This window comes from Monopterus albus, unplaced genomic scaffold (genome assembly GCF_001952655.1).
Source record: "Monopterus albus unplaced genomic scaffold, M_albus_1.0 scaffold102.1, whole genome shotgun sequence".
In the NCBI taxonomy this organism is placed as follows: domain Eukaryota; kingdom Metazoa; phylum Chordata; class Actinopteri; order Synbranchiformes; family Synbranchidae; genus Monopterus; species Monopterus albus.
In genome coordinates, this window is record NW_018127982.1 from 1,697,456 (window position 1) to 1,712,375 (window position 14,920).

Below are 14,920 nucleotides of genomic sequence, written 5' to 3' on the forward strand. Positions count from 1 at the left end.
CCAGCAAACCAGAACCTATAGCATGCACTGGGGCATTTTGCAGCCGAGTGTGGCTGCAAAATGCCCCAGTGCATGCGGTCCCGGATAAGCGGAGGAAAATGGATGGATGGATGCACAAATTGGTCACAAGTGAACCCTGTTTTATTTTTGTAATAGCACATTTTGTGCAGGGTGGACATTAGCTGTTCATAAGAGTGATGGCACAGGAAAAGAAACTGTTTTTGTATCTGGCTGTTCTGTAGCGCCGTCCACAGGGGAGAAGTTCAAACATTTTGTGTCCAGGATGTGAGAGGTCTTCAGAAGTTGTCTTTGCTCTCCCCTTGACCTGTGAAGTGTACAGGGCCTCCATGGAGGGCAGGCTGGCATCGCTGGAGTCTGTCCTGTTTGGTTGCTGAACCATACCAGACAGTGATGGATGTGCAGAGAACAGATTCAGTGATTGCTCTGTAGTACTGTATCAGCTCATGGGCCAGGCTGAATTTCCCGAGCTGCCACAGGAGCTATATCCTCTGCTGTGCCTTCTTGGTGCTGGTGCTGATGTTGGGTGTCCACGTCAGATCCTAGGAGATAGTGGAGCCGTGGAACTTGTTGATACAGTGCTGCTGAAAATGGTGAGGTGGAGTAAGGTATGGGAGGCTCCTCATGAATTCCACTGTTATTTCCACTCTTATGAAGTGTGTTCAGGTTGTTGCAAGCACACCCCAGGGCCAGCTGTTCAAGCTGTTCATGAGACTGATGACCATTGTGTCATCTGGCCCCTGAAGTGCAGTCTTTGGCGTAAAGGGAGAAGAGTAGCGGGGAGAGTACACATTCCTGGGGGTGCCTGTGCTGACTAAAGAAAATTAACTCTCACTGCTCAGAAGCAATTGATCAGTAGTCACTGGTAGAAGATGGTGTATGCACACACACACATACCCACATAGACATAATGCACATACAGTATCATAGAAGCAGAGGCAATAAACAAAGTAGTAGACAGTAATGGCCAATTATCCTTTAAAATATCAAATTTGTTTATCTTTCAATCTGCAGCTCATTTTACCATCAGCTTGAATATGCAGGGCATCCTATGGCTTTATATGTTTTGCTATGTGGTTCTCCTGCACACAGACACACATTCATGCCATCTGACAAAAAGAATGAAAATCAATAACTAAAGCAAAGCACCACTGGGCTGGGGTGAGATGCTGAACGCCATTAAGCAGTAAATAATTCCCGGCAGCTCTTACGAGACTTGAGGAGTCTTTGTGGATGGAATGTTGATGAGCATGGGAAAAGGATGAATGAATTGATGGAGAGAGGACAGGGCGGTAGACGTGAGCTAGAAAAGAGATGAGATGAAAGGGGAGGAATTAAATGGAGCCATGAATAGACAGCGAGGCTCCAAAACATGAAAGAGAGTAGAGAGAAGGGTAATAGAATGACAGAGACACAAGGATGGATGAAAGAAGAGAGCAGAAAGTTTATCATCATATGTAAGAAGTACAGTTATGTATCTACTATTAGCAAATACAGTATCTACTGTGAGACCTGGTGGGATACCGCTGGGCTGACAGGGGGGAAAAGGTGTGCTAAACTAGATGAAAGACAGTGAAAATGGGAGGACAAGACAGACATATCACAACATAAATCCACATTTCACCAAGATATTAGTGTCCTCTCTGATCCTGGCAAGCATTCCCATTTGATTGTTCGAGTCTGTAGCAGTTACAGCAACAGCTGGCCAAGAATCATTCACACAGTTTGCTCAGATTTTTCTGAAGTAAAAATTCAGTTGAAGAAAACAACATGTTCAGAATCAGAAATATTATCATTTTTAGCCATGCTAGCGGCGTGGCTGTAGGAAGGATGGTGCCTGTCTGCTGGTCGTCCAGTTGATCTACCAGTTTGGTACAAACTGAAATATCTCATCAACTGTTGCATTGATTATCAGGAAATTCCTTATAGATGTTTATGGTTCTGAGTCGATGAATCCTAATGAATGTGGTGATCTCCTGATTTTTCTTAGCTCCACAAGCAGGTTAAAATGTTCACTTATCCTGTGAAATTAGGTGTTAAAGTCCAAAGTTTAGTTTGTTTAAAACTGCCCTTTATAATCTCCACTTTCCTCACTGCAAATAAGCACATTAGCAATGTGATAAATGCATGTTAACATCCAGACAGTGCATGTCAAAGAAACTATTCATCCATTCCATCCATTTTCCTCCGCTTATCCGGGACCAGGTGGCGGTGGCAGCAGTCTAAGCAAAGAGAGAGACATAGTCCCTCCAGCGTGTCCTGGGTCTTCCCCGGGGCCTCCTCCTGGTGGGACATGCCCGGAACACCTCCCTAGGAAGGAAGAAACTATTCAGAGTAATAAAATCAAACTCTGCTACATTAGTTGTACATTTAACTATCACATTTTCACTCCTTTTATCTGAAACATAAACAGTGAAACATTTTGTGTAAAGCAGCTGATAAAAATATCATCCAGATATTTAATGTGTAAAAGTGAAACCAAATTGTGTGGCATACCTTTGTTTTGGAGACTTTGAAGAAGTTTTAGGATAGAAGCTGGGTGATGAATGCATGTGTTGATGGTATAGTGGGAGGGAGGTAAGGAAAGCTTAAGAAAGTCTTAAGAGTGGATTAAGACTGAGAATGTTATAACGGCTTTAAGAGAGACAACATTAAATGCTGATACCTACCTTAGGGAATGCTAATAACACTGAACATTTAAAATCCTTTACTGGAGGATGATTTAGAGGGTCTAACCCACTTTAATTTAAAGAATTATACTTCCCAATGGTAATGAATTTTAATAGTCCATTATAATCTCATTTGCCATATTTGAGCACCTAATTAAGACATATTCAGTTGTTTTTTTCATATTTTAATGACGTAAATGCTTAAATTTTGGCTTTGGTGTTTTCAAATGTTTTGATTTCATTCTCACTAATTGCAGATTGTGCTTCTGACTTTGAACGCTGCAGTAATTTCGAATGACCAGGACTTCTTTTTGTTGTGGATTGAACATGTTCAAAAAGGACGGTGCGAGGGGAGACTTGATTAGCAGGGAAGACAAGATGTGACTGATTGCTCACCTTAGAGAAAGGTTTTTAAACTCTGTGAAACTTAATGGTGTTTTTCTGACTCTTAGTCTTAGTTTATGATGCCAATTGTGTGTCAATATGCTTACATAAAATTCTACTGACAAAGAATGCTTTATATACACTGGGTATGCATTTGTACTCTTTTCTCATTTCAAGACATTCCCAATTAGAAAAACTATTCTATTGTACAGTTCCTCAAATTTCTCCAATACTTGCATCACTAATTATGTTTTCCTCAGTTTGGCTCAGGATAACCTCACAGAACTGCTATTTATTTATTCATTAACTAGTGACTTACTATGATAACACTGCTATTTTCACCATTTCCTCTGCCACTGCTCACTTTATACTGTAGCTCAAGCTGCTCTGTGACTCTTCCACATATCAAGAGGGGCAAAAGGCACTTCAGCATAAATCTGTCCCACAGTGCTCCGGAGTACTTTTTTGCACAAATTTTATATGTCTCTCCATAATAACATCAAGGACTATTGTAATAAACCCTGCTCTCTTGAGGCAGGCAGACCATGTGGAGATAGGGGAGAGTATGAAGACAGGGATAGGACAAAAGAAAGAGGAATACAGTATGGAGGGCAAATTAGAGTTCAAAAGATAGTGAAAGGAGAGAAAGTATAATGTTTCCCTGCTAGTGTGAAAAAAATATCAACTATAATGGCCATAAGAAAAGACTGACCTCTACATTAGTGTACTGGTTAATTTGCAAAGAATCATTATGTCTATTCAATGAGGCAAACTCAGAAAGATGCTTCATATCTTTATGTAAGTGAGGACCTACCCATCTGACAGAGCAGGGAGGGGTGAGAGGAGATGGATGGCATCAGTAAAGTGACAGAAAGGGAGGCACAGAAATGAAGTGTGCTGGTGGAAGAGGTGAGATTTTCATGGGCAGATGATGGATAGCACAACCTTTAGGCAGGGAGAGAGAGAAGGGTTGTGAGGTTTAACTGGGGTAACCAAGGAAGCTGATAAGACTCAAGTTTAGATTGCCTATCAGAATATATCACTAAATTATATTACATCCCATTATTCCTACTTCAAAAAACATGTAGATATTCTCCACAGTGTCAAGAGTGAGATGAATGACTTCAAATATATGAAAATGATTGTATTAACACCCTGCAGCTGCTAAAGCCAGACAGTATTCTTGCCAGGACTTGTCCTTATAAAGACCTGGAAGTCTAAGACCTAACTCTGTTATATTGTTCCTCGCCACCACAAGCATCCCCACATTTCTGAAAAAATTGGAACCACATATATTTTTCAGGTAAAGTGAGTTGCTTCTCAGCTCGTTTCACCTCTACTATCTCTCCAGAGCCAACAGAGCTAGTGGTAAATAGACTAAAAAAACAAGGTCAGGCATGAGACATTTATTCCCTTTGCATACGTGGACAGGCCACCACATTAATCTTACCCTAAGAATGGGAATACAATTACAATGGCACACACGCTCACTGTAGATGATAAACTTAGCATGAGCACTTTCACAGGCAGGCAGGCTGTGCACAGAATAAGCTGCCATACAGGCAGATCTCTATCAAGAGCTGTAACTGTAGCTTACACCCAGATTTGTACATGCTGTCAATGCCTCTTACTTTTCAGCTAAACAGAGAAGACATGCTGCCAGCAGCAGATTGAATGAGCTGTTTGTTCTGTTTAAATAGGTAAAGGGGAATTATGTTAATGTGGCTTTTGAAAAATTGTTAAAATTGAAATGACTGTCATTTTAAGATTTTTTTGTTCATATTTCTTAGGGCTGGCTCAAACATTGACCATAATAATAGATACATCACCAAGTTCAATACATGAATGTTTTATTGATAAGCTGAATAAGTGAATGAAAAGCATTTACCAAGAACCTTAAAGATACTGCTGCAGCCATGTGGAGAGGGAGACAAACAAAAGACCTACCTATAGGTTCAGCCCACAAGCCAGCACAGGTGCCTGTCAATTAGTTAAGTAGGCTGGAGCTAGAGGAAGCTCTAAAATAAAACAGGATGTAACATATTCATCATTTAGGAATAGAACGTGTGCTATGTATTTGGATTAGAAGTGACTTGTAGTTAAATTCTGCCTGCAGGGGCATTAGAATTACTGTTCATGGATTGTGTTTAAATGTTATGAAAGCTGTAATAATAACAATAATAATAATAATAATAAATACTCACCAAAGCTACAAAATAAGATTATAAAATGCCTTTAAGTCTGTCCATGATATTGACAAAGCATTTTCTCTGTCCATGGTTCTTAAGACCGTTAAGACCGTAGCAAAGCTCTGTGTAGCTGTCCATGGTGCTGAAACCAGATACTGGCAGTAGAACCACTGAGGCAAATGGCTGCTGTGAATACTAATGTTTAGAATGACCTAGACAAAGAGTTTCACTGAGTTTTGAAAAAAAGATGTCTGACCCTAACAGAGCCCAAGGAGAAATCCAGAAAGGAGACAACAAAGACATCCAAATAGAGGACATAATAAATAATAATAGACAGAGGGACAGCAGGTTCAGGGGCAATGAAATACCCTAATGAAATAAGAGAGAGAGATAACAGAGATAGAAGATATAACTATCCCAGACAAAGGGGTTGTCTGTGTCCGGTGGTCACATGTGTACATTGTGTCTTAAAAGTGGACATGTGTCACACGCTGTGCTCTCCTCCACTTACCCCTTACTCCCCCCGATACTTAGGACAGCCCTCATTATCTATCACCTGTGGATATGAGCTTCATTAGAGGGCTAAGCCCTGGTCTTCTTTGGTGACTCATCTGCCATCACTCCATGTTTGTTCTCATCTCTGCATGGCAAAGGTGGCAGGAGGCTAATTGTCAGTCTTCCTGTTTAACCAGAATCCCCGCTGCCATGTCGTCCACCCACGCCTCTGCAGCAGCAATAAATGAGCCATGGAATCCCGTAGATGATGTAGCATATAAAAGGTCTTAATTTATTTGCATGATGAGGGGGGACCACTAGTGATAAAGCGCAGACATCATCCTGCCTGCTCACTCATCCTGTCTATCATTATGTTCTTCCCTCTCTTTCTCATTTGTGTTTTCAATCATCATCTACTCCCTTGTCTCCTCATCAGACACTTGGAATCATTTAATCACTTTCCTACAAATGTTTTCAGTAAATCAATTCACTTGTGACTGGTAGGATCATGCATTTTACATTAGTTCAACCAATAGCAACTTCCTTGAGGGTTTCTATCAACAATATTTTTTATTTGTTTTGGGGGAATGTTCTGGATGCCATTGACTCAACACCTGATAGGAACTGCATACAAAGAGATTACCTCCCTAGTGTGTTCAGTGAATTGCTTCAGCGGCACCGCACATACTTTATACTGCAGCTCTGCATTGTGTTGACAGTGATGAGAGGGTCCTTTACTCTGTAAAGGCAGCTATCACTGTCAGCTCTGTCATCCCCATGTTCCTGAATAAAAGCAGGCTCTCTTTCTAACAGAAGAGAAGAGCCAAAGTGCCTTCAGTTATAAGGTCAAACAGTCACAGGTTCCTCTGCAGTGCGCCTCGAGGCTGTGGCACTCAGTTCACACACACACACACACAGCATGTGATGAAATGTAGTATGGTTTATGTGATTTCAATGTAGTTTAGTTATTCATTGATGTACATTTTGAATAGGGCTGTCACTAATTAATATTCATAATTAATGTAATCAAATTGTCCTGAGGTCACTTGTTTATCTTTCTTGTTTCACCAACAGTTAAAAATCCCTGAGTTCCAGATTCCTTTTAAGAAGTTGGAACCAGCCAGTGTTTGATATTGTTGCTGGATAATTGACTTTATTGTGTTGTATTATCAAAATTGTTGCATGTTAATTTTTCACATTAATCAATTTAGAAGCTAACTTTTCAGCTGTAGTTTATATTTTCATTTTACTTTCCAGCTACTGGTTTTGGTTCATTCTGTGTTGTATGAGAATCACTTTATAAAAGTTTGAAACTTAGGTGGGATAGTTGATCCAGCACAGTTGACACACGGTCTATAAATTAAGCAGGAACCATTTGGAAAAAATAATTTAGGAATCCCCTGACACCTGATATTGCTGAGTCTGTTGCCAAAAATTGCATTACATTTATGAGCTATACTTTAATCAGCAGAAAACAATATGATCAAATATGGAGGTTGTGAAAAATATTGTTTCTTTCAGTAAAAAGGTTATATTGTTTATGTGTAATCTTGTGTATAATATTTTATGTCTTTGAATGCACCAACAGTAACATTCCCACTCACTGGCATAACCTCAAGACAATAGCAGAGCACTTGAAGTCCCCTCTTGAGGTAGAAGCTACATGCCAAAAGGGGGGACTTAAAACCTCACTGAGCTGTGAAAAGGGGAATTGCACAGCTCTGCTAAGTTGTGAATGTGATGCTCTGGGTATTTGTCTGCATCACATAAAACTGCAAAACAATGTAAGGCAACATAAAATGGCTTATTATTTTGTCAATATTTATGGCCACAACAGTATGAATGTGTGTTCTGCAGTTCTCTTATCCAATATTTGCCCCAGTGAGACTCCTTCTACTGTAGCACCTGCAGAGTTAGCAGGTATTAGAATGTTAACAAATTTGAGTGGTTCCTCAGGAAGCATCCACTGGGTACATTTAAGCTTTGCCCAAAGTAAATGGGGCTCCACTGCAGACAAATGAGAGACCGAAGCCAGTGTTGGCTGTCCTCCCAGAGCCTAAACAATAAATTATGGACACCCGATCATCTTTATTTACCCAGACGAATGTACCCTTTCTTGAGTCATTCATTCCCAGTGTGTATGTGAAAGTGAAAAGGAGAGAAAGAGATGCTAAGGTTGTAAAATTGAATCTCAGTGATGTCACCAAATCTCAGCTAACAACAGATTTCCTTCTCACCCTCATAATCACACTGACCCTTACTCAGAGAACTCTTTCAGTGCAAAAAAGCATCGGGCACAATGTGCAGGAGGGGTAGTGATTTACTGGTGCTCAAAGGTGTCAAGATGAAGCTGAATATGAAACCAAAGTGCCAGAAGGGGTCTGTCTCTCTTGTGCTGCAGCTATCCTTCTGCACAGTGACACACAGGCAGACAGGGAGACACAGCTGGCAGACCTGGTGATAAAACAGGTAGAGCAGCAGACCGAAACAGGCACACACACACAGACAGATGTGTGCAGTGACACAAAAAAAAGGTGGGTAAGATGCAACACTCACTCCATTTCATATGTAAAACAAAAATACCTGAAGAAGGTTTCTGATACAGCTCAGAAAATGTTTTACCTATCATTAAAAAACAAATGTACCATGACAGTTTACACCAATGAGAGCATGGCTGTAGGGATGGTATTGTCATTGTTGGTCAGTTGACCAGTCAGTCAAGACACTCATGGTTTCCGGAGGTTGCATAAAGACTTTGGTCATCCCCTGACTTTTGCGATTAATGCTGCTTAGCAAATGTTAGCATGCTAAACTTAGTTGGTGATCATGGTAAATATTACATCTGCTTAATATCAGTTTGTGCATTGTTTTTTTTTTTAGCATGTTAGCATGCTGGCATTAGCATTTAGCTCAGAGCACCGGTTAAACCAAAGTTAACCTAAAATATGTTCAGAATACAATACTTTAGAAATAGCGCTGCCACAACACAAGTGGTTTCACAGGTTAAACAAATCCCGCAGACTGAAAAACAGGCAGAAACACTTTAGACGTAGACTGTAGATGGATGGTACACAGAAAATATATACACTGAGGACTAGACAAGGCAAACAATGAGATGACAAAGGGCACATTGTTCTGATTAAACTCCTTTGCTTCCCAGCACTCTGCTCAGCTAGGGAAAGGTCATTTCTTTTCTGACTTGGTTTATCACTGACTGTAGCCTAATGCCTCTGAGGGCAGCCTTGCCAAAATGCCTCAGATTTCTGGGGGTTGGCAAACAGAGACAATTTACTGTAGGAAGAAGGGTTTCCCTGAACCAAAATCAAAAGAAAGAGGGAGCCATGTGCAGTGAGAGAAATGCAGAGGCAAACATGAACAGAAATAAATGTGAGTGTAGGCAGGGTGGGTGGGGGTGGACAAACTGACCAATGAAATGTTAAAGGCCTGGATTAGTAACCCATGAATGAACCTGTGAAACAGTGGTGGAATATGAAGATGTTCTGAATAATGGGGAGAAGAAAGGGGAGAAGAACAATGAAACAGTGAAGGCTGAGCCACACAAAAGGAAAAGATAGGGGCGGAGGGGGCAGCCTATTAAGCACAGAATCAAACAGACAGGACAATGAAGCGAGGGAGAAGAAAGTGATAAACGAGTCATTGGCAAGCTAGGTGAGTGAGCTATAGAGGACCCTGGTGGTGCTGACAGGCGGTGTCCTCCCTTCATCCCTGACACTGACACCAGTTTCAAGGGGAAGGAAAACGTCATAATATATGGCGGTGACAGCACTATGAGACACGAGACAGTGCTTACAATGAACACTTGGTTGGAAAGAGTCAATTAGATCCTGATGTTTCATATCTTGATATTTTCATACACACATGTTGGTAAATGTGGTACCCATCTTTCTGAGGGTTTCTTCTAAATGAGTAGTAAGTCATGTAGATTAGACACTAAATTGGGGTCTAACAGTATTTATATTTATGTGTTTGCTATGTGATTTTTCAGTGCAAGCTTGAAGGGAGTCTGGGTTCATTTCTGCCCCAAAGAGGGATAGGCAGGCAAAGGAAACTTCTTAAAATACAGAAATCATAAGACTTAAAAAGCCCTATAAAAAGAGACATTATTTAGCCACTCAGCTAAGATGATAGACCTCACAGGAGTGAACAACTACACAAAGTCATCAGACCTGTTTTAGATTTGTCTATTTATGTACAGTATATTATCTAAGAAGCCTGCTGTAAAAATATATTATTCACGTCAGTGCACTCTGTATTGGCTTTTTATAGACTCTAGTGACTATGTGGGAGTATTTCTGCTGTGCAGAGAATATTCAAGCCCTGCCTCTACCTGGAAAAAAGTTGTTCTTCTTTTAGCAGCTGCAAACCCCATTGACGTATTTGGCCAGCGAGGTGCTCTCACCTCGTGTTCACAATCAGAAGTGTTAGTGGGATATTATTAGCCTGAAGCAGCAGCTCTGCCCAGACCTTATGCTAGATCAACCAGCAGATGTGATTCCATCTTTGTTTTCATCCTGGCCTCTGGTGGCTGTGTATCTGTTAGCGTATTACACAGTACACAGCACACAGGACCTGTACTCCCACACACAAATCTGTAGCCATATTCTTAGTCTTGCGGGGTTTCTGCAGACTCATATCCAGGCACATATAAGCTGCATCTTGAGGATATAATTTTATTTTCAGATAGCAACATATCTCATGATGATTTTTATTTGTCTTAAATTTGTTTTGGTGAGGCTTGAAAGCTGTAACATAAAAGTAAATATGCATTGTTGGGAGATTTTGCTTGTTAAATTCCAATAAAAAATTGTGTCTCTAAAAGTAGAAGTGCTAGTGTTCCAGTGTTTGTTGGCTTGGAGAATTGTCATATTAGCGGTCTGAATCTCTAGCAATATCTATTGGTCAGATAGATTTTGATGAAAATGTACATTTTGGATATTCATGGCCCGCAACTAGCAATATCTATTGGTCAGATAGATTGTGATGAAAATGTTGTACATTTTGAATATTCATGGCCCGCAGAGGATGAATTCAAATGAGTTTGGTGATCCCCTAATCAATTGTGGTTTTGAGTGAAAAAGCCTCAACAATGCTTGGATGAATTGCCATGTTATTTACATTACTGTATGTCCTAAAGATAAATCACTGATTTTGGTTATCCTAAACCTTTTGTTTAGCGCCACCATCAGGTCACAGTTTTAGTACACTCAGTTCTACGATTTATGACCAAATACTGTCAGAAGTAATCACACCTCAGTTGTTAGTTCTAATTGACAAGCGTTAGCAAATGGATATGCTATTATATGTGTTTCATATCGACGTATTAGCATGCTGTCATTAGCTTTCGCTCAAAACACTGCTGTGTCCTAGTTCTACAGCCTCACGAAGCCGATAACAAGGCTCTTGGTCTTGTTTCTTTATTATTCTTGGCTTCTGTTGGTGCAGAACATTTTACCTTATGTAAAGTTTCTGCATGAAAATGTGACCTAGATGTTGTTTATTACTTTATTGTTGACAGATATTCACACAAATACAACAGACACAGGGACAGTATATCAGCACAAATAAGAAACTGTGCCTTCTACAATTGCACTTTAATCAAGTTCAGAGAAATCCTCATTTTGTTTGGCTGGCAGGAGTCATTCATCTCTGGTGACCAATAACAAGACACCTCTGAGGCAAGTGTTTGTTCATTGTTCTAAATTAAGCCTCTTTATTAAATTTTATAGCTTGGACACTGAAGCCTAAACGGTTGCCATCATTACCTACAATCTTGGTGTTATGTTGTTTAATTTGTGTAACCAGTACAAATTTAGTTAAACTGTCTACCTACCAAGAGCCACTTAACTTTAATTTTAACCCTGAGATTTGACATTTGTGAGAATTCCAAAATAAACTAACATTGAGATAAGTTTTTACATTAGATGATAAAGACAGAATATTATTCCTTAAAACACCTTTTATTTCCTATGATCCTGGCCAACCTACAAACCTGTGTGGTGTACAACTATGTTGTGGATATACCTGAGGCCTCATATTTAATTTGCGAGACAGTATCACACTAGAAATATTCTCTGCCTTACAACAATGATATGTTTATAGGTGGGAGGGAAATATCAGCCTCATTTCATATTTTGTCATTGGTAGTCAGGGATAGCTGACCAAGTGTTTTAGTAGTGTGCATAAGAGTGTTTTGCAGTAGCATGAAGGTGTTAAAGTTGTGTATTTTATATGAGAGCAGTTCAGCTGTGCTGCGACTGTTTCATCATATTTACTGTAAATGCTCAAACATCTCATTTATGTGTCTGAGAAATAAAACCATTTGCCATGTAAAGAAATGCACTAAACCTACACAGTGTAACAGTCACATGTTGACACTGTTTGTACTGGTATAACAATGTCGTTTTCTTCTTATCATTGTGAGGCAGTGATCAACTGACTCGCACTTTGACACACTGAAACCTAGACAATAAAAAAGGAAAAATCTAGAGATAACAGACAGAACCTTAAATTACTGGACCCCACTGAACCCAGAGCTGACCAAGCAAGTTGTTGGATGTCAGGTTTTAGTGAAAAATTACTTTGTCCTCTACTGGATCTTGCATTGCTCAAACTAAATAAATCTGCAGTTACTTGGCATTTATTTTCTGTACAAATACTTCAAGTTACCAATGAGAAAATTTAAATGAGCCAAGCTTCATGCTAATTGTTCACAATGTAATTCCTTTAGGATGAGCTTCTGCCTACATTTGGCTTTTGTTTGAGCTGAAATGATGAATTTGATAATTAGTTCATTATGTCAGTCATATTTCATACAAAACATCTGAATATTTTGTGGCTCCAGCTTCTCAAATGTGAGGATTTGCTGACTGTATGTGTCTTATATGACAGTAAACTTAGGGTTTTGGACTTTTGGTTCGATAAAACCAGCACATCTAAGACATTGCTATGGACTATGAGCAATTGTGAATAGATGTATTTTCCCACTGTTGTTTTTTTTAATATCTTATGAACCAAACAAATCAAACAAAAATAAACAGTAGCTGCAACCCTAATTTATTCCCTTTATTGGAAATTCTATGATAAAGAAAAAAGGAAGAACTGGACAAAGAGAGGCACAACTTTGGAAGCTTCTTGGATCAAATTAGGGCTGCACTTGCTGTTACCTTCTTTATTTAGTATTCATTTGATCTGCAAAATGAGGGGGGAAAGTAGTGCAAGTGCATGAGAGTCCAAAGAGGTATCTTAAAATAACTTTTTTGTTCAGTGAACACTCATAAAAGGTAAAAACTGGATATAGATATTTAATTTAAAATGTTATAAATCTGAAAAAAGAAGCATATTCTCACATTTCAAACAGAACCAGGAAATGTCTGGTTCTGTTTTTATGGTTGATAAACAGTGTAAATATTAGACTTGTTCCAAGCGAATTCTTTAGTGATTGATGAGCTCAAATGAGCTACCAGGATGCCAGATATACTTTATGTACATATTGTTACATAGATGTATAACTGTCCCTATTATGTGTAGCTGTTGATAAATTTGTGTTTCTGCCTGAACTCAGGATCGCTGTGTCACAGCTATGTCAATTACCATGCAAATCCAAAATATTCTTGAAAACATTCAATCTGTGCTAAACTCCAGGCTGGAGCATCAAACACACAAAACAGATTATATGTAATAATAATAGCAGTGCCCAGACTGACACACTCAGTAATTATTCTGCAGACATGGAAGCTATTTTACTTCAAATGAATCTTGGTGCTGCAGTTAAGAGAGTCACATCTATCAAGAGCTTTTCACTAAGGAAGGAGCATGTTTAGATCAGTTGCTGCTTCAGTCCTGGAACAAAGCATGTTATGGATGGCAGAGGCTTATCGAGAGGGAAAGGTGTACACAAGTGGTAGCTGCAGGCTGACAAAGCTGTGTACTTGAGGGTAGTGAAGACACTGCAGCAGATTTCACCCCAATTTAAATCTATCTGAAATGAGCCTTGTGGTGACAGTATGATTGTTTATGTGCAACTGCAGGTAATGGTTATTTCTTCCTTTATTGATTAATCCATTTTTTGAAGTAATCAGTCTATAAAATCTCAATAATACTAATTTGACAGTGCTTTGAACTAACACTATCATGACAACATGTTCACAATTAAAAGGTGTAATATTCACCATGGTCCCCAGCTAAGTTTATGTTGGCATGCTAACATTTCCAAATTAATACTAAACACGAGTACAGGTTCATGGGAATATCATTAGTTTTTCAGGTATTTGGCCATAACCCCAAGTTCCAGACAAATTGAATTTTGACCTACTACAATAAAAAAAAAAAAGTCATAAATACAATAAAAGTCAAAAGATCACCAAAGTCAGCAGCATCCTCTGGGGATGTTGTTCAGAATATGACAATACATCCAATAGTTGTTGAAGTATATCAGCCTGGACCAAAATGTTAATGTCATTTAAATTGTACTATCTTTGCAAACTGTACTATCACCTTCATTTTGTGGTTTTAAGGTATGTGGCATTTGGGAAATGTACATTTTTGTAAGGAGACTTTTCTGTGCTGACACTTTTATTTTGTGTGTCACAGAGGTACAGTATCTTTACTACAGCTGCACAAAGTGTGCCCCACTTACCTGTTTGTCCTTTGTGTCCCCATTTTCCAAAAGCCTATAGGCAAAGGAAGAATAATGAGAAGGGAGGAAATGGGTGGGAGGGCAGGAAAAGAGCAGCGCTGTACAGAAAGATGGAGAGATATACTGTTTACTGTACAGTATGAGGCTCTGGACTGTTACCTTCTATAATGCAGCTGTTTATCTGTTTAACATCAGAAACTTCCCCTTGCGTCTTTGCGTCTTGCCTGTCCTCATTTTTACATAAATGGCTCACCAAATCTCTTGCTGCTTGTCAAAGTAATTCAGTGCAGAGTGGGGTTGTTGTCCGCCAACACTCCAGCACTCTGGCTCTCTCATTCACTGTCAATCGTGTCTTTGCTGTCTAATTTACTGTAAGTCTGTACTCATTCACCCCATTTTATGAGCCTCAAATTTCTTCCCTGCGATGTATCGATCAGAGGCAGTGCCACTTATTTCCCCCTGTCATTCTCTTCTCCTGGCCCTTTGGTGACCTACATTCCCTCCTGTGT